The sequence below is a fragment of the Phyllostomus hastatus genome, unplaced genomic scaffold (genome assembly GCF_019186645.2).
Source record: "Phyllostomus hastatus isolate PE091 unplaced genomic scaffold, TTU_PhHast_1.1 phas_contig_38, whole genome shotgun sequence".
NCBI lineage: Eukaryota > Metazoa > Chordata > Mammalia > Chiroptera > Phyllostomidae > Phyllostomus > Phyllostomus hastatus.
In genome coordinates this window covers 29,957,331-29,978,891 of record NW_025333869.1, presented here as the reverse complement: position 1 = coordinate 29,978,891, position 21,561 = coordinate 29,957,331, and the positions used below count along the sequence as shown (strand labels likewise).

General features: G+C 35.6%; 1 protein-coding gene across 2 annotated transcripts in view; it reads right to left on the bottom strand.

Annotated features, from left to right (window-relative positions):
- CTNNA3 (catenin alpha 3) overlaps positions 1-21,561 on the bottom strand; it is a 1,495,188-nt gene that overhangs the window by 84,445 nt on the left and 1,389,182 nt on the right. The window lies entirely within an intron of this gene.

The following is a 21,561-nucleotide window of genomic DNA, read 5'->3' as shown; positions in this document are numbered from 1 at the left end:
CAAGTATCTTGCTATATTTTTAAAAGAAATCAAGAGCACTTATCTTTTTTGTAACATTGTGTTTACTTTTGGTTCACAGTGAAGGAAGTCTCAGCTTGAAATCATATACACAAGCTCCAGATTTGGCAACAACAGTTATAGAAAGCAATGAGGCTGGAATTGTTTTCAAATAGGCAATCCTACCCTATCTCCAGTAGCCCTCTTGTGTGCTGACTCAAAGAATGTGACCAAACAGCAAGTAGTGTCCTTCTGCCCATCACCACCCTCTAGACAAAACTCTAGAGGCAGAGGTTTGGTGAAAAAGGAAAGGAGTCTTCATTTAAAAGCTATAAATTTTTGGAATAACAGCATTCCACATGCATTAGTCACTTCAGGCTGTCAGGTTACACTGCAATCTTTAACTCTTGAGCTCCCCTATCATTCCCCCAGTTAGTTTTTAGTTATCTTATTTCTATAAGATTCATTTACATACTAAAAAAAAGAACATAAGATATAAAAGCTACACAACTTTTGAAGAATGGAAGGCTTCTGTCTCAGAGCCCATTCCCCCTCCAACACCCAAAGGAGAATAATCCTGCCACCCTCTGCCCAGCCAGACCAGTCCTAGGCTGTGACCCTGGGTTCCTTCTTTCAATTAAAAATACTGTCCTTTGCAAAATGTAGGCAGCTGCAGCATAACCTTCCAGGCATCCCTAGGAAGAGCAAAAGCACTGTGAGTCTCTGGCTTCCTTCTGTTTAAATCTACCAGCCCAAAATTTCATGTGCACTGGACGCATCCAGCTTCCCAAACAATCCCCGACTAGAACAGCATTTCTGTACCTCCCCCTGCTGTGTGTCTCCATCCCAAGGGTAGGGAGATTTGTGAAGTGTTTCTTTACCATCCCCCTGGGGAACCTCCTGCTACAGCCTCTCCCTCACTCCTCCCTAGAGACCTGATCAGATCAGATCACTCTGAATCAAGAAGATTTAGCAATAAACATTTCTCGTTCAAGTCAAAAGGTGGAAGATTCCTTTCTAAAGAAGTATAAAACATATATTCTGAGTTCTCTAACTTCTAACACATATGTTGACATCCCAAATTAAAGTGTTTCAAATCTTCTAGTTTAAAGGCCAGATTCATCCCATTTATTCTTTGTCAACGGAGACAGAGGCAAGCCCCAATTAATTGCCTAAGTTTATAAGTCATCATTTCTTTGCCTTATTCTTAAATTTAAACAGAGAGCTAAGAAATACCATATATGTGAGGAAAATCTTCAACATGGGAAACAAATAGTAAGACAAATGGGATAAATAACCATCAAGCAGGCACAGATTATTCAAGGAAAATAAGAGAAATAAATTAAACTGAAACACTCCAAATAAAACTCTCAACAAAGAAATGTGTCACTTAATGAGAAAGATGTGTCCCCAGAAATGCATAGTTAGGCTATTTTTTTTTTACAGTGCAAACATCACAGCACAAGAAACCTAGGTGGTATAGTCTAGCACACACCTAGCCTATATGGTAGAGTCTATTCCTGTGTACAGGAAAATAATATCTTTTCCTCTACCCTTCTTGGTTCTTGGCTAAGGTATATCTGTAATAAAAGACAGATTAGTAGGAGAACCACAAACGAAAGTTTAATAACATGTATACCTCCATGTATACTTGGGAGAGACCTGGTAAAACATAACTGAAGACACTGCCTTAAGCAGCACCTTCAGATGAAGATGAGAGCTGCTATTGGGGTGGGAGGAGTCAGTTATGGAAGGTGAGGAGGGAAAGCTCAAGAAACAGAGATAAAGTTGTTAGGCAGATTTAAGTCCTTGCCTTCTGCATTGAAAAGAGTTTCTATCAGTAAAGGCATCCCCTTCTTCCTGGTACATTCCTTACAAATGAAGATTTTCCTTACACATGTAACTGTCTTTTACAAGGGGTTTCTACTTGGTTTTCAGAGCCTCTCTCCTGTCTGCTATTTCTTAAAATTAATCAGAAAAAGGAGTTCTTGTGCCGGAGAAACACATTTTGGGGTGACAAACTTTGCTCCCTTACAGCTTCTATGCTATAAATCTGTATAGTATGTTACTGTACTTAATATTGTAGGAAACTGTAACACAATAGTAAGTATTCAAATAATATATCGTTTAACATTAGACTAGCTAAGAAGTCACTAGGTGATAGGAAATTTTCTACTCCATTATAGTATCATTAGACAACTATCTTATTCCCAGTCTGTGGATGAAAAAGGAGTGCTATAATAAATAAAAAATTCCTAATTGGGCAATCAAGGTACAGTCATGCCCCAGATCTATAACCTCTTTAGTGAAAGGTTTTTAAGTCAACCCTGTCCATTGCTTTTTGGGAATCTAGGTTAACACACCATTGAAACGCCAGAAATAATACCCCTGGGACGCACAGCCCCCAGAACAGAGCACATAATCTTATTAACTGTCTTGTAATTCCATCTTCACCTTGCCTTCTCTCACCTTTATTTGATCTCCCTGAAGTTCCCTCCTGAATGCAAATGCATAAAAGAAACTTCAAAACTGTTATTACTCTCAGGAGGATTTGAGAGCAATTATCATCAGTTTTGGCTCAAATAAACTCATAAAAATTCTCTGTAGGTTTGGACATTTCTCATGCCAACAAGTCCATCATTGACCAAACTGTTTTCTGTGGCTCATGATTGCACTAACATTGTTAAAAAGATTTTATGAGGGCAGTGTATCCATAATACAAGTGTAGGATGCTATGGAGAAAATAAAAGCATTTAAATAACAAAGAAAGAACATGTGAAATTTAAAAAGCTGCATTAAAATAATTGTAATGGAGAAAATAAAATCAAGGACAAGAGGTGAAACTTGAGAGAAAAATTAAGAGATATATAGAATTGAAACCAGAAAAACTGTCATTCATGCTGCCTGTCACTACCAGGACCAATAAGTAGAGACAAGGATTGAATGTTTATGGGTGCTTTATTCATAAAAGATAGCTAAGGGGTTTGAGAGAAAAGGTTAATTGGATAAGAGTTGCAGTCTGGTGGCAACTTTCTTAGTACTTCTTTATCTGTTGATCAACAATTCTTTATCTGCATCAGGGAAGTTCCCTCCCTGGAACACAATGGCTTAGATACCATCTCCAGTGAATAAAGGTTGAATTGCTGTGGACCTTCTGGAGTCCTGTGGTCATGCTTTTCATTTCTTGGAATAAGCTTTTCCCGTGCATGAATCACTTAAGCCTATCAATGACAACTGAAGCTAAGATCTTTAACTCTTGAGTCCCCCTATCAGAATCAATAGAGAATATCAAACATTTAATTAATAGGAGCTCCAGAAAGATAGAAAATATAAAAGTGATGAAGATTTCAAAGCCATAAAAGACAAGGAATTGTTAGAGTTGAAGGGCACACCACGTCATCAGAGAGCCCTTGAGCCAGAGAGCCAGGCTTCTTTTTATTTCCACGTGCTCTGGAGGCATTCAGCTTCTCAGCCTATCCCATCCTAGTCTTCTTACTGCTGCCTCTACACACTCCTCCTACAGCCCCTCCCTACTTTTCCCCAGCGATCTGATCAGGTCTCTCTGTATCAAAACCATTTAAAACTGGAACTCCAACCTAGAAAAACTGGTTTCCTCACTCTTCTCTATGTTTTCGTGTCTCTTAAAATTATGAGCCAATTTACTTACTGTGTCCATTCTTTATTGTCTGCCTCTATTCAATGGAATATAAGAGGTCAGGTACCTGTGTTGTATTCATTCAGTGTTGTGTTGCAAGAACATAAAACAGTGCCTGAGCATAGAAGATGCCCCCTCATAATTAATTACTTTTATTGAATGGATAAGTATATATGTAAATGAAGCATTTCTCCATTGAGTGGCACAAGAGCTGAAATACTAGCATTGTAAAGAAGAAACTAAAATCTGAACATACTATGGACCAGTGGAACAGAACAGAGAGCCCAGAAATAAACCCAAGTCTCTATGGTCAATTAATATTTGACAAAGAGGACAGCAACATAAAATGGAGTAAAAATAGTCTCTTCAACAAATGGTGTTGGGAGAACTGGACAGCTACATGCAAAAAAATGAAACTCGAGCACCAACTTACATCATACACAAAAATAAATTCAAGGTGAATAAAATATTTAAATATAAGCTGTGACACCATTAAAGTCCTAGAGGAGAACATAGGCAGGAAAATCTCAGATATTTTACACAGAAACAGTTTTACTGATATGACCCCTAGAGCAAGGGACATAATGGAAAGAATAAACAAATGGAATCTCATCAAAATAAAAAGCTTCTGCATGGCTAAAGAAAACAGTATTAAAATAAAAAGAGAACCAACTGTATGGGAAAACATATTTGCCAACCCTCAGACAAGGGTTTAATCTCCAAAATATACAAAGAACTTACACGACTCCACTCTAAGAAGACAAACAACCCAATTAAAAAACGGGCACAGGACTTGAACATACATTTCTCCAAGGAAGGCATACAGAGCATCCAGAGACACTTGAAAATAGGCTCAATATAGCTAGCTATCAGAGACATGCAAATTAAAACCACAATGAGATACCACTTCACACCAGTCAGCATGGCCATCATAAACAAAACAACAAACAAGTGTTGGAGAGGTTGTGGAGAAAAGGGAACCCTAGTGCACTGTTGGTGGGATTGCAGACTGGTAAAACCACTATGGAAAACAGTATGGAATTTTCTCAGAAAACTAAAAATGGATCTGCCTTTTGACCTAGCAATTCCACTGCTAGGATTATATCTTAAGAACCCTGAAACACCAATCCAAAAGAACCTGTGCACCCCAATATTCATAGCAGTGCAATTTATAATAGCCAAATGTTGGAAGCAACCTAGATGTCCATCAGTAAATGAATGGATCAAAAAACTATGGTATATTTACACAATGGAATTCTATGCAGCAGAAAGAAAGAAGGAGCTCCTACCCTTTGCAACAGCATGGATGCAACTGGAAAGCATTATGCTGAGTGAAATAATCCAGGTGGTGAAAGACAAATACCACATGATCTCACCTTTAACAGGGACCTAAACAGCAAAACAAACAAACAAACAAAACATAACCGAAGACACTGAAATAGAGAACAGGCTGACAGTGCCCAGAGGGAAGAGGGAAGAGAATTTCAGGGGAAAACAAGAAGGGTTTACAGGAACAATTATAAAGGACACATGGACAAAAATGAGGGGCAGGTGATAATGGAAGAGAGGTGGGGAGCCCTGTGGGGCTGGGCTGGGATGGGAGTAAAAAATAGAAAACTGTACTTGAACAACAATTAAAATAAAAAATGTTATATAAAAAAATCTGAACATACCTGGCTGGCAATAGCTCAGTGGATTGAGCATGGGCTGGGAACCAAAGTGTCCCAGGTTCGATTCCCAGCCAGGGTACATTCCTGGGTTGCAGGCCATAACCCCCAGCAACCGCACATTGATGTCTCTCTCTCTCTCTCTCTCTCTGTCTCTCTCTCTCTCTCCCCCCTCCCTTCCCTCTCTAAAATAAATAAATAAATAAATAAAATATTTAAAAAAAATCTGAACATACCATACCGTGGAACAATATTTATAGTCTGAATAACATAAATAATATTTACTGTTTTCTTAAACATACAGAATCAATTAATAGACAAAGCATAGTTATATAATTATAGTTATAAAGTAAATTGCAATGTAAAATCAAGATACATTCCTAAGATTTGGTAAGGTAGGAGAGAGTCAGAAAAAGTGGAAAAATGGTAAAATAAGTACTATGTATGTCATCATTGTATAAATTAGAAGTCCAGATAAGTTCTGTTCTCAATACTGAATGCTGATAATTAGTTAACAAAGCGGTTGTTATTAGATCATGATTTGTGAAGTTATATAGTTGGGCAACTATAGAACTGTACAAAAAGAACTGTGGTATAAATTTATTGGGAGTCAAAAAACAATGATTATGGATGATAAGTTATAACACACCAATATAATTATTTAGTGAAACCTAGAAAATTAAGAAGGAAAAAAGTAGTTAAAATTAGTCATATTTTAGAAGTTACCTTTGGAGAAAGAAAATGTGTGTGTAAGAACAGACTTTTTTTATAAGCTCTTGCATACTGTTACATTTTTCTTTAGTGTACAATATTTATTTAAAAAAATTTTAAGGATTTTATTTATTTATTTTTAGACAGAAGGGAAGTGATGGAGAAAGAAAGGGAAACATCAATGTGTGTTGCCTCTCACACACCTGCTACCTGTGACGTGGCCCACAACCCAGGCATGTGCCCTGACAGAGAATCGAACTAGTGACCCTTTGGTTTGCAGGCCAGCACTCAATCCACTGAGCCACACTAGCCAGGGCTAATAAATTTTTTTAAAATATATGAAATGAAACAAGAACAACCTGATGAGTGAATATTGTTACTGTCTACTTAGTAGACATTCTTTTCATTTTGTGGTAAATACCTGCATTTATGGTGAACAAGAAATAAAATTTATAACTTTAAAAAGTGTTAAATGAGTCAATATTAATCTTAAGCATTACATGAAAATATTTAAATGTTATCCAGTAGAAACTAAATGATATTATGAGGTTCCCAGGATACTTCCTCTCAAGTCAATTATTCTCAATCTCTGATTCTTTCTACAATAGGATTCTGAGAAAGGAAGATGAAAGAAAGCATTTACTGTTGCCTTTTCAGGGCTCAAAGCATTGCTGGTTACACCATCACTAGTTCATTTTTTCATAATTTTTGCCTAACTTCATCAGTAGTATTAGCAAAATGTTCAGTAATGAAAAATTATCGTGCATTTTTATTCATTTATGTTATTGTATTTATTTGTTTTTAGAGAGAAGGGAACAGAGGGGAAAAAAAAAGAGGGAGGAAAACATCAATGTGTTGTTGCCTCTCACATACCCCCTACTGGAGACCTGGCCTGCAACCCAGGTATGTGCCCCAACTGGGAATTGAACTGGTGACCATTCAGTTAGCAGGATGGCATTAAGTCCACTGAGCTACATCTGCTAGGGCATATTTTTAAAAGATAATTTGAAAAGCTAGTTTCTACTCCTTAACTTTATTTGCATAATTCAAAAGACATTATTTTGTCTATTTACTAGCTTTACATCATTTATAAACCCTAATTTATGCATTGAGTATTCCAGAGAACTCATTTAAGAGCCACTTATTTTCAAATTCCTGTGGCCTTGATATTATTCACTTGAATGAAACGTGATCAGTTTTAGCCCATTAAAGCTCATAAAAGGAAAACAGGTACGTACAACTCACAAGCAGAACCCTGAACTCTGGGTTAAGGACACAAAATGAATTATGCAGCTGCAGATCAGAAACTGTAGTGTTGTCCTGAAATGTCTAATTATATTTTAAGTCAATTTAATTACTTCAAATCACTCTCTTCTAGTTAAACATCTCAGAGTCAAACTTATGCCTCACTGTTGACAAATGTAGAGTGTTTTGGACACCCACTTTTACATTTAAATTTCACTCAGTGCTACCTTACAACCAAATCCTTTTCCCTTTTTTCTTGTATATTTTACTTCTTTCCATTATTATTATTTTTTTTACTTTCTACATCACATATACTTTTGCAACCCAAATAAAATGTATTTCAAAACAAGCAGGGAGTGCAATTACATGGCAAGGTGAAAAGCAAGTGCATTTTGGTAGAAAGGATGCAGGTAGGAAATGAAAGGGGTTTCTCTGGGAAAAGGAACAGTATGTGCACACACGAACCCCGGATGCCTTTTCCTTTCACCTTCATCTTCTTGGGGTGACAGCCTGATAAGCCATTAAGAATTTAGAATAATCTAAGAGCAAAATAAAAGTTTATAGTACCATGGAAGTACTAACAGCATTTTAAAAATTAATAAGTAAATAAACAAATAAATAAAAGATTTGGGGGAAATAGGTCAATATCACTTAGGAGATAGAATAGTAGCTATAGATAGATAAACAGCATTTTACATCCTCCTCTCTGTAATAAACATATTGGAGTCTTGACAGAAAGTTTTAACTCATACTTAAATCTTTTTGATGAGCTATTTGGGGATAAGTTGATGTTACACACATTTCTTTATCTGTTTATGTTTTTATTGACAATATGTGAAGGTGGCAACCATGTGTCACTTGCCTTATATTCCCATAGTCTAGCATAGGGACTGCTCACTGTAATAATTCTATAAACATATGAGGTAGGTCTAAGAATAGGATAGAAATGAAGGATAGGCAAGACAGCCGATTGTGCATGCTAACTGATGATTTTTGAAAACTGAAACAGACTTTTTCTCAGGAGAAATAAAAATTTACCTAGTATCCAAATGAATGCAACAAAATATAACATAAACTTTTCTATGTTCTTAGATTTTGCACAGATCCACACATTCACCCCAACATACCCACTCACCCTCACACACATATACATATGTAACTTAGTAACTTAGTACAAAATAATTTCAAATGTAATAAATGGATAAAGTTTATAAAGTGAAAAATAAGCATTTCTTTCTCCCCTACCTGATCCCTAAATGTCTAGAAAAACTCATCCAAAGATATTTTATAGATATGCAAACATAGATGGTGACATACTTACTACCCAAGGAGTTGTATGCATTCTTATTTTCACCAGATAATGGTGAATAATGTTAAATATGCATTTAATGTTGTTATGTCTCAAACACTTCACAACAGCATAAAGTGGGAAGCTAAAATTACTCCCAAACACTACATCGTACCATTCAATCTCACACTACAGATGGGGCAAAAATTATGTACATTTAAAAGTTCTCTAGCTACTTCCGATTATATTTGAGAACAACCATTCTAACTCCTTAGTGGATAATGGGAAGTTTTTTTTGTTAAAACTATCCACATGTACATAGTTGAATTTTCTAGGAAAATAAAAATAAAAATTATAAAAAAAATCCGAAATAAAAATTATTTGGTTTGTCTATATCGTGGAGACACCATAGAAGTGCATAAAATTTATACCATGGTTCCAAATTTTAAAATCATTCCAATTTAAATCATACCAGAAAAATTCTAGATCTTTGTTGAAAAAAGCTGCTTGATAACCTCACTTTTATACAGTACTATGCCCTTCTGGGTCAGAGTGTTTCGGGAATAAATTTGTTTAAACTAATAAACACTGGTTAATATGAACAACACTCAGATTAATTGTGATCTACCTTTCACTCCCAACCTAAGATTTTGTTGTTAAGTATAATTTGACAGTTTCCTTCAATTAGTTTATACGGTTAAGTCATTGCCAAGTTCCTTTCAGTTACCGTAATTCATTTTCTCTTCCTCGTTTGCCTACTAAACAAATAAATACCCAACTCATATGATGAATTCTAACCTTCAACTTAAACATAGCTTTAAACTGAATATCTGATTATGGTCGTTGCCCCACTTCAGATGCACCCAAGGTTCTGTTTCATGCTTCTGCTTCTCAGTGTGACAAATAATACCCCTACAGGAGGCCATTTCCTGTTTTCAATCTTCCTTTTTCACATTCTCTCCCTTCCTTTTACACGGGCAATGTCAAATTGCAATTTGTCTCTTTATGCGGGTGCTATGTTGTGTCTTTGAGCCTTTTTTCATGCAGCCTCCTGTACCTAGAGAGTTCTTCTGACCACACGGTATTCCTCTCTCAAGACCCAGCACAGGTAACTAACTCATCATCCAGAAATTCTTTTTTTTTTTTGGTGCCATCCTCTCCCAACCAACAGAATGATTCTCTAGAGCTTGTAATAAACCCTGTATCTGTTTGGATCCCTGCACTTTCCACATGTTGAATGATTGGTTAATGTATGTATCCATCTCTTCCACATGAGGGATTCCTTGAAGGCAATGCATACCTCATATTACCTTTTGGTCTCTTTGCTGAGGCACATAGTAGATCTCAATAAATACTTACAAGTGTAAATGGACCAAGCAATGGTCACAGGGATGATACAGAAATAATTACACAAAAGTAAGGGAAAAGATGTGGCATATAAACATTAAAAGAAAGTCACTTATAAAAAAGAGGTAAAAATGAAAGGGGCAAAAATAAAGGGAAAAGCATGGATGATATATTGATCAAGATGGTCATATGAACATGGGAAATGTTAGAAATAGGAGAAGCGTAAAAAATAAAATGGGTGGATGGAAAATAGGGCTGTCAGAGAACAAGGTATAAGAAGCAGATTCTGGAAAGAAAGGACAAGTATAATCCAATTATGCTGAGGCTAGGGAAATAGAAGGAAAGAAACCAGGCATGTTGATAAGTAATCACCATGGAAAAGAGCAAACACAAAGTAGGCATCTGGGTAGTAAAAGGAATAAAGAGAGAAGCCAGAATAATTAAAGGAAGAGAAACAATTTAGTGACAATACTAAGGAAGGGACATGTAAGAAAACCCCCTACACACAGAGGAAAAAATGGGTGAGAAATTATTAGTTAAAAACATATGAGAGACAGTTTTTTTTTAGTACTGAACCATTTGTCTATTTGTTAGCATATAGAGTTTGTTAAAACAATAGCTTAGAAGGATTTCTCTTTATTAAAAACAGTGGACTAATATTGAATCCAAAGTCAGCAATTTCACTGATAATACAGTAATAAGAAGGTACTATAAAGCTACTCATGCCATTTTAATTTTTCTGTATACTTTTGTTAAGTGAATTTTGCACTCATAAAGAGCAATTGTGATTCAGTATCTGCCCTTAGCTGTAACAAATAAAACAGGTTTGAAATATGAAATGTTCTTTTCTCTCAGTGCACTGAAAGACTACAGTTCCCACAGGCATCTTAGAGTTGCTTCATTATACAAGGAGAAAATTGGAAGAAAAGTACCACAGGCAGATGTTCAGAGTGCTGTCAGGCAGGTGACATTTATGTGATGTGACTCACCTTGACATCTCTAGGTGTTCCATTACAAATCGGAGAGGCTGTGTTTTCACTTGTGGGTTGCAATTGCCTCAGGTACCTAGACACTAACCGTGTTCTTCAGCAGAGGTCAGTCAATACTCATTGTTAAACACCAAACACGTGGCAGCCAGCTGGCAAACTGACAATCCTGCAATGCTTGAATCTGCTTTTTCTAATCTAATATTTTGTAGGAAGTAGATCTTAAGGGATATCATAATGATAATTACAATGTGACTAAAAATGTAACAGGGCTACGTTCTTTTTTATGGTTAGCATTTCAGTGCCTTATAATCATATTCTTTACCCAGAAAAATCAAGAACACACCAAACCAGAATTTTATAGCTATTCAAAACAATTCCCCTTCAATACGTGTCTATTTTGAAATGTGTTAGAGATGCCCACCTGATGTGCTAATATCTCCTTCTCATTTCAAGCAATACAGGGTATCACTCCTCTCCCTACATAACCCATATCACCCCAACTGTATTCCACCCTTTGGCTCTTTTTCAATATCATCTAACCATGAATTAGCTTCCATGATGTTTGAGTTATGCCATTTTATGGCCAAAATATTTCCAACCTTTTTCTGTCACCAGCTGTTAACTACATACTGCATCACCCCCCTGCCTTACATTGCATGGGTGTGCCCCATGTTCTCTTTGTTTAAGTTTTGTGAAATTCTGTAAGGAAGGTAAAATTTTACCCCAACTCTTTCCTAGGGCTTTTTGTCCTGACTGTTCACATTAGTTTTTTTTTTTTTTTTAAGATTTTATTTATTTATTTTTAGAGAGGGAAGGGAGGGAGAAAGAGAGAGAGAGAGAGGAACATCAATGTGTGGTTGCTGGGGGCTGTGGCCTGCAACCCAGGCATGTGCCCTGTCACATTAGTTTTAAAATAATTCAAACTCATTTGAAAATAATAAGTCACTATTTATTGTGTCCCTCCTCTGCTCCAGGTGCTGCTTAATTGCATTTTTTAAGTAAGCCTCTGAGGTGGGTTTTACTTTCTCATTTTAATGACAAAAAAAATGTTGAGTAGGTGATGTGTCCACACCATAGAAAGCACCTAGTGACAAAGTCAGGATTCCACTCTGGTCTGTTAGATTCCAAAGTCAACTTTTATTGTCAAACACCAGACAGACAAATGCTAGCCTATTTGCATTTTCCACTATGTATAGCACTTTCATATCTACCTGGCAAAATTGACAGAGAAAGATGATCTGTGGGGAAGAAAAACAAAACTAAACTAAAAGTCATATATACTTAGAGTTTTAGTGACATAGTTCATATTAATTAAGCAGACATTTAATTAAGCAGATATTAGAAAGCTGCCTGTATACTCAGGTCTAAAGAAACAGCTCAAAAACCAAAGTACTCCGACCTGGGATGAAATGAGAGCCACTTCCAAAATGCACTCATGCCACGGTGCTAAGTATATCTGCCTGTGTCCTAAGATGGGGTTCCTTTGCTTTCTACGCACACTATGTGCACTGGAAGTTCGCTGTGGCATCACACCCCCATCTTAAATCACCCTCAAAAAGCAGAGCATGAGGCAAAAAGATCCTAAACAAAATATTATTAACTGTTATAATATCAAAATATTCCATGCATTGAACATAATTTATTTTTTATTATGGTATCCCTAGTTACATTTTTACTGAGAAGTTCTTCATAGCTTCTGCTTAAAAATAAAATTAAAAAAAGCATTCATTGCTTGAACCCTGTTACTCTTATGCATTTGTATCCCACGGTAGATGGGAGTATGTGGTACACATTGAAAGTTAAATTTATATTTTCCCTTTGTTAGATTGAAGAACTACTGAAAATACTAATACATCTTCTGGACCAGTAAGCTCCAATCTGAAAAAAAGAAACTGAGGTGTAAGCACAGCTGTATTTGCCATAGAGATGTGACAAGTAGGGTCTACAAGGTATAACAGAACACATGTAAAATGTCCCTGTCCCTGGGCCTAGAAGCATGATATTTTTTATTTCTATAAAAGAAATAGGCAGTATATAAGAATCCTTTAATAATTTATTAACAAAAAGCAGATTAAATGAATATTTGATATATAATATTTAAATTTTTAAATAGATGTTAATACCCAAACTATATTTTTCTTTTATTCTCCCTTCACATTGCCTACCTTGAGAAGCTCGTTAACTCTTAAAATTTTAACAATGATTTCTTTGAGAATAATTTCCAAATTTGGATGTATACCCAATATTATCCTAAACTCTAGTCCCTCTTTCTAGTAGAAAATTAGATATTTTTCACTTGCATGTTTTCTTTGAAATCACAAATATCTGTATTTAAACTCCTCATTATCCTCAAAATGACCTTTTTTTCCCTAAGTACACATTCCAGTAAAAAAAAAATTGCACCATCATTTCCCCCTATTTTCTGTAGACAACACATTAGAGTTATTTTAAAATACTTGACATCTTCAGGTTTTTATGAGCTGGAGGTCCAGTTCCAAGCTCTTACGACATGGTCCCACCTCACACCAGTGTTGTGTCCTGCTTCTCTTTCCTCTAACCATGTCCTACATTTCATGCCCTTCTCTGAGGCCCTTTTCTTCCTTTCCACCTGGGAAATTCCCACTCATTCTTCAACACTAAGCTCAAACAGTTCCTGGTCTGGGAAGTGTTTATTAATTCTTGAGCACAGCAGGTCACTTCCTGGGTTCCTAATGCTTATATTTATTCCTCTCCTAATTTCCACAAATTCTTGAGGGCAGAAATTAAATCCAAATCTATACTTCATTTTTTATATAAAGAATAGAATCTAGTGTAAATAGGTGTTTGCTAAGCATTTTCTTCAGCATAAATAAATGAGTACAAGAATGAAGAAATAATCCAATGAATCTTTGACGCCTCTTAACATCTTCTTGGTCTTTATATCATTGCACTTTGTTTTTTATTTAAACGATTTGCCTGAAAGATAATCCCCCAGGTAGTGTGAGTATATATTTAAAGCAAAAAGTCAAAATTTCTATGAAATGATGGCTATGAATTAATTCAGATTCTTATTCCAAGTTCACAATATCTTGATGGATTTTTAAAAATACTTTTTAGGCTACAAATAATTATAATAAATTATTCTTAATACAATTTGAATGATTTCCCTACATATGTAGGTAAATTATGATAAAAATATTTTAATATTCAAAAAGGAAAAGAATATTTAATGTTTTCATACATACAAATCATTTTCTTCCAATTTGTGTACATTTTTCCTGAATACTGTCAATCTAATCACATCAGAAATTTGATTAAACCCCTTCCAGAAGTTTTATCTTTCCCAGTAGGACATAAGGGAAGGGTCTCTGCAGACAACAGTGGGAGTTTGGAGTACAGGCTATTTTCCTAAGGAAAACATAGAGTTTAGTTCTTCCTTCTAAAACACTTAATTGTCAACAATATCTAATTCTAATATTTAAAACTCTGGATATGTTGGTTTCTACAACAATAGAATTGTGGTAGCTTTTTCTTTTATTTTTTTCTTTGTTGTTATAGACAAAAATTATTTGAACAACAAATTATACAAAAATTATACAAATTAGCATTTCTGATATAAATCTCATGTTTATAGTAAAAATAGATATAACAAAGTAAATGTAAAAATTTGAAAGCAGAGAGTAAGCTTCCATGAAGAATGTAAAAAAGTCACTAAACAGTCAGTCTGACATGAGCAAAGGATGGCAGCCTCGTATTTTAAGTAACATAATAAGTAAAATGATAGTGATAATTAACATTTATGTAGTTGCACCCAATTGATTAGTACCTTTTTGACAAGACCAAGTAGAAAGGACCTTGCTAATGAGTCTGTGACAGCCATGTGAGGGGTACTCAGATCAATTCCTGCCCACAGTCAAGGAATGGGGTTCCACAAGGGAAATATACAAGATTGCCTTCAAGGTGGGTACTTATTTCAAGTGAAGGATGGAACAGAACAGACAGAGGCAAATATCTGTAATCAAGGTAAAGGGCTCAATAGAGCCTAAAGACCTAGAGAAAGTAAGATGTTTATCTAAAGAGAGGACCACCCCACCCAAGTTAAAAAGGACTTAAGCAAATACATATAAGAGTAGCAAGAATTTATTATCTCCCTAAGGATCTCTTCTTCCACAACTTCTCCTGGTACAAACACACACCTAATGAAAAGGAAAGAATGGGTGAAATCCACAATCTGAAAGTCCAAGCAAGACAGAAGAAGGCAATGTTTGGATTGAGGTTGAGATTTTGTGTGCCATGGGGGCACAAGAGACAAAAAAATTCAAGATTTACATGAGAGAGTGCTTATACCATAGGCCAAATAGGTCTAGAGTGTAAAAGAAAAGAAAGAAAAAAACGACTAAATAAATTAGAGGTTTTTGGGGGGTGGGAGGGAAGTATCTAAGATAAGACAACATGATGAGGTTAAAAATAAAGCATTAAAATTTTTGGAAATGAGAGAATTAGGCACAGGAATGGAAATTTAAGATATCAAATTTAAAAAATATATAATTTTTAGAATATATTCATCAAAGTACTATAGAAGACCAAATAAACACCAAACTGCACTAACTAAGGATTCTTGAGCCCTGACCAGCGTGGCTCAGCTGGTTGGGTGTCATCCTGTAAAGCCAACGGTCACTGGTTCAATTCTTGGTCACTGATTCAATGCCTAGGTTGTGGGTTTGGTCCCTGATCCACGTTTTACTTTTTTTTAAAGTTCCTTTTAAATTCATTGGACTATTGGTTTAGGATACATATGATCATAGACTGCTTTCTCCTAAAAAATGATTATTTTGTTTTTAATATAAAATTAATTGCATATTATTTATATAATTATCCATCACTTTTCCAAAGAAATGCTTCTCAGTTAAAATTTTTGAGAGAATGAGTATCCAAATGGACAATGGACAGAATAAACAGGACAATAGAATTCTGAAAACTTCTGCAGTGATTAGGTTAAAAAATTAAATCACAGCTTCTATAGAAATTGACCCAGAATGGTCAGGACTTGGGCAACAACAGCCAGCCTACCTATATTTGCCCTTACTTTAATTAAATTCTGTAACAATCAGAGAAAGCAAAACACGTTCCCCAAACGAATCACATAAGATGCCCTACTTCTAGTTAGCCCACCTGCATCTTTCCTCTATCAATAAATGCCAGTTTGAAGTCTCCCCTTTGTAATTTTCCCCATTTGGAAGCTCTCCCTCTTCCCTGCCTGCCTTTGAGTTTCTACGGAAAGCAACTGAAGGTAGCTAAATAGCCTCTGTGTGCTCTCATTGGTATGGGGGTGTCTTTGTTTATTTCCACATTTGTAACAGCTTAGTCTTCTGTGCTCTAAGACAGTGCATAATTTCATTCCATCCACCTGAAATCTCTATGTATTCACACAGTACAGACCCCTTTGTCCACTTGGAAATTAACATAGCCATTTCACCAAACTTTTTCATAAACTCACTACCCACATTAAAATGCCAGATTTCAGGAATGAGGGTCAGTGCTCTCACTCTCAGTTTTAATAAACAATTACTAAGCTGTAAGAGAAATTGAATTTTTACCAATTATTTATCATATCAGAATAATTGACAGACAGAATTATTCTCCTTTATGTGAAAGCATTTCTCCTTGGCATTACTGAATAATTGTTTCCAGTGATTTAAAACTCCACAAAATAAAACAAACCAATTCTTTACAAGGAGGCTCTTCATGGAAAAGCTAATAAGAGTTTATAATTACTCCAGCACATTGCTCAGAAAGAAAAAATGAAGCCATCATGGTAGATCACAGAACTATAATTCTTCCTCCCTGGTATAATATTTTATTTCAAAATATTTATTTCAAAAATAAAATGAATGAATGACTTCTTAAAAAGTTGAAATTGAAAAGGTAGAAATTTTTTTTTAAATCTTAAATGGTCCTCATATTTTATATTTTCAATTATTGTCTAGATATTTATGTATATATTTACTACACATGAGAAATAGAAGTCATAGCCTTATCAAATAAAAATTAAATTCATCTGTCTTTATTGTTTACATCATCAGATATGACTGTTTTTAAAATAAAAAAATATAAAACTTACCAGTATTTCTTATTTCTTGGCTGTGCGGGTGAAAACATTTAAATTGTCACTGTTGTTAAACATTTCACCTCAAAATGCAAAACAAGCCACATGCAAAGAGATTGCATATTCAACAAGCAGAAGGATGTGCATCAGAGAACACATGAATTTTTATGTGTTTCAACAATGTTTCCAGAAAGGCTTTAATTCTGAAGCCCTAGCTGAATAGAGGCAAGGTGTTTCTCCCCACTGTCTGCACATACTCTATTTCATCTCTCAGAATTGTATCTTGGAAAAGAAAGGCGGGGCTAAACATTTTCTTAAATGCAAGCTCGTGTCCATGGAAGGTATGTGAAAGGTGATAATAAACAGTACTCCCATTTCCAAATCTAGTCCCTCATCTGGCATCACTCTACGGCTCTCTTGTCCAACAACTACTATTGTACAGATGAATGCAACGTTGTTCGACACGAGCATTTCTGAGTACTCTTTTCCCTGCAGTTGGACAGTCTTCAAGGTTTCACCACCCCTGCCCAGTTATTGGGTGGGCATCCTGGATCAATGAAAGCTGGGAGCTCAGTGCTTCACAGTAAACCCCTTTAGATCCACATAGTCCTCCTTCAAATTTTAAGTTAACTCTTGATTGCAATAGGCTGTAAAGTTAGAGTGATGATATGCTTTTAAAAACTGGCCCATTTGCAGACAGATAAGCTTAGCTAATGATTTGACCAAGATGTTGAGAAAATATTGAATGATATTATAGAAATATAAAGCCAGGAGAATTGACAGTTGTGGTGTTAAGTACATAGGATAAACCAGTTTCATTCTACGTTATGCTACCCAAGTTCACAATGCCCCGCCTGCAGGTGTTCAGACATCCTTAAAACAAGGCAGTGCCTGAAATTCAGTCAATGCTCAGTAAATGAAACAACAGAAATTCTAGAAAAGCCTAGAAATTTTGTCAAATAAAAATTGACATTGCATTGTATCTCAAAATATAAAATATTATGAGGATTAGGTATACCACCCTGGTATATTTTTTAATAAATAATGTTTTTAAATATTAGTATTTAAAGCAGTATTGCTTTTTGTCCAGGTATTTTCAATTTGTTAACTTTATTAACAGTAACACTGAAGTTGGTACACTCTTAGAAGTCATAATTTTTACAAAGATTTATATGGAGAATTATGTTTTTGTCTTTTTCCCCATAGTTTTTCAGCAACTTAAAAATGCACACTAAGTAATCATAAAAGGTGTAATTAAATATCTATAAAGTTTTATCCAGAGCTTGTCTCCTATTTAATTGGGGAAAATGAATTAGATGTTCTTAAATGTTATGTAAACCATAAAAGGTGGACACTGTTTAAGTTCACAATTAAGAGATTGCTTGGGCACAGTTTACCTGAAGTGAGAAAAGGAAAAGGGGATATAAATTATGAAAAAAAAAAACGTTAATAAGTGTTCTAACCTCTAACTATCATAAAGAAAGAACTTTCACAATCTTAATAAATCTTAGTGAGCATCCAGGTTAAGGTGGTAAACTGTCAGATGAATATATATTTTTCCTTCTCCAAACCCCACTAAAACTACAGATGGGTTTTGTTTTTCCCTTATAAAGGTCTAAACCCACTAGGATGTAGAGAACAAAAAGGGAGAACAGACATCAGCAAGAAGTGTTAGCAAACTGGAAAGGAGATAACAAGCATCAAATGATATAGTTAACTCATAAAAGCAGAGTCCAGGCCAGTGGTGGGAAAAGTAATAACCAAGCTGATTTCAACAGAAAGACCCACATATGACTGAAATTAGCAGTAAAGAGAGAGAATGAAAGAGGCAGTTTCAGCCCCTACCCTACCCCACACCACTGAACATCTGTCTCTCCCAGGAAAAGTATGGAAATTGGTCTCTGAAGAGAGCAAAATAATCTTTGCGTTTGAAGTTTTCAGACTGATTTAAGGTATAATATCTTTTACTAACAGAATATTAAATGAATATGTGAATATTTAATACTAAATATAGAAACGACCAGCCACTGCACTCTCCACACCTCTGCTCCTAGGACCCTTACTTTCTAGTCAGGAATTTAGAAGATGCTTCCCTGGAAAACTAATCAGTGCAAGGGGAAAGACTTGCTTTCCTCTAGCAAGTATTAAGTCCTTAGGTCTGATTCTAGAAAACATCAGAAACTGAAGAAAAGAAATGCTGAGTTATTAGAAAGTGCCACAGGCTCAGTGTGATAAGGTAACATATGCAACCATATGGATGGCCCTTTGCCAAGGAGAAATCATGTTTAAAACACTACAGTCTGACTTTTGTACCCTAAAATGAATGTATCACAGTAGTAGTGACAGAAATGCCTTACTCTATTTGTAATTGTGGGCAAATAATCAGAGTAAAACATGCTTCGTGTTGCCAGTTTAGCCTAAATGCCGTACTAAATGGTCAGTGTGCCAAGGGGCATAATCCAAGGCTTAGAAATGGCTACATCAAGATTACAGAAGTAATTTTTCCAGCATTGGATATAGTATTTTCTAGAAATTTACCAAGTCTTCATTAGCCAGTATCAAAATTTCCAAAGTCTGTCTAATTATTTGGGTCTCTCAACTGCAGTTGGAGCCCCATGGGTTGAGTTTCTGAAAACAGTGTCATCCAAAAGTGCCCGCCACTCTTCTTAGCTGTCATTTCTAGAATTCTTTGATTCCCATCATGCCACTATCATGGTCACATGTTTTACTAGTTCCCTACTTCTTACTTCTTTTTAAAAATTATCCGTTTTCTAAGTCCTTTTATAATCTACCACATTCGTCATACCTCTCTCAACTTCTTTCTGTATTTATATAAATTCCTAGAGCCACCCCTCTCAAATCAGTGAGTCCCTCCCACCTCCTACCTCTTGTGGGTTTTCTCACTAAGGTCATCTTATTCCACAGTCCAACCCCTGTATCTCATTTATAGTCTAATACAAACTTTACTTGCTTATACTTTTGTTTTCTGCTTAGTCTGTATCCCACTGATTATCCTTCTCTTTTGAAATCTTAATATAGTTACATTTAGAATCATACAATGCATTACACAATTATTGTTGTTATTTCTAATGTATCTGTTTGTTTTCCCCATGGGCGATGGACTGGGTTTTCTTCTTTGTGTAACACAAGGGTAAAGACTTGTGCTACAATGAGTGGGCACCCAGATTCTGAAGTGGGACCATCTCCAATGGGAAGACATTCCATTTGTGTGTCCTTGAGCAGTTTAGCTGATCTCCATAAGTTTTACTTACTTTAACAAGAAAATGGACAATACAATAATCAATCAAAATGTCCCAGCCCTGGCTGGTGTAGCTCAGTGGATTGAGCGCGGGCTGCGAACCAGAGTGTCGCAGGCTTGATTCCCAGTCAGGGTACATGCTTGGGTTGTAGGCCATGACCCCCAGCAACAGCACATTGATGTTTTTTTTCTCTCTCTCTTTCTCCCTCCCTTCCCTCTCTAAAAATAAATAAATAAATCTTTTTAAAAAAATTTAAAAAATGTCCTGAAAATAAAATAAGAAAACATAAATTCATCATAGTGTAGCACATAGTAAGCTTTCATTAAGGTTTACTATGTTATGCCTCATAAGTAGTAAAGTAGTAGTTGAAGAGAAGGAGAAAATGGAGCATTCAGTGACACTGCAGAAAAGATAATTAACTACTTATTTTTTATTATTTTTAAAAATATATAGCTGTTTAAAAATTATATGTGGGATAGAGAGTGTACTAAAGTGTCAGCTTGTTGATAAATACTGCAGGACCAGCTCTGACCCCTGTTCTCAAAGGCCCCATTACATACATACAAGATAAAACACCTTCAATGAAAGAAATGCAACATGGGTGGAACTAAAAAATAGCTAAAATATATAGCTAATATATAAAACTGCTAAATTTAATTCTCGGAAAAGTGCTGTAGTGTTTGAGAAAACTCTGAAACAGAATTGGGAGTGAAAAAGAAGTAACTAAAAATGTTGCATTTATTTTAAAACAGTTGAAGATTTACCAGCATTTAAATGAACTGAATTAAACTGAATCAGGATTCACTTCAAATGCAAAAGATTATCAGGGTACAAAATCAGTTTTGCAACTCTCCCCGTACTGCTATTTGACACAATATCCCTGTTCTGTGGATGCCTGTGGCAGTGGCACCTGTAGATGGTGAGAATGTTGGGCTATTTAGCTTTTGCAAAACATAAAACACGTCTATTTTCCAAAGAGGTATCAGTCTGTGGGGTTGTGAATTCTTTTCTAACACCCTAGCTACAGACTATGACACCCTCAGAGGCACTGAGTATCCTTTCCAAAGTTATTGTTCAGCATCCTTTGCCAACCTGATTTTGAAAGTATGTCAACTGTAAAACATTAGTTCCTTTGGGAGGGAGGAAGATGCGGACCAGGAAAAACTTCACTGAAGTCTGTATCCTCACTGCCTGTTGATGATATATCTTTGCCCTTCCATCCTCCTAACTGCATTTCCCTTCTTTCCCAATCTGAATCCAGTTATTCCAATATATCTTTTCCAGTAGTTTCAATTTTCTCATCCCTCTGAAATATGT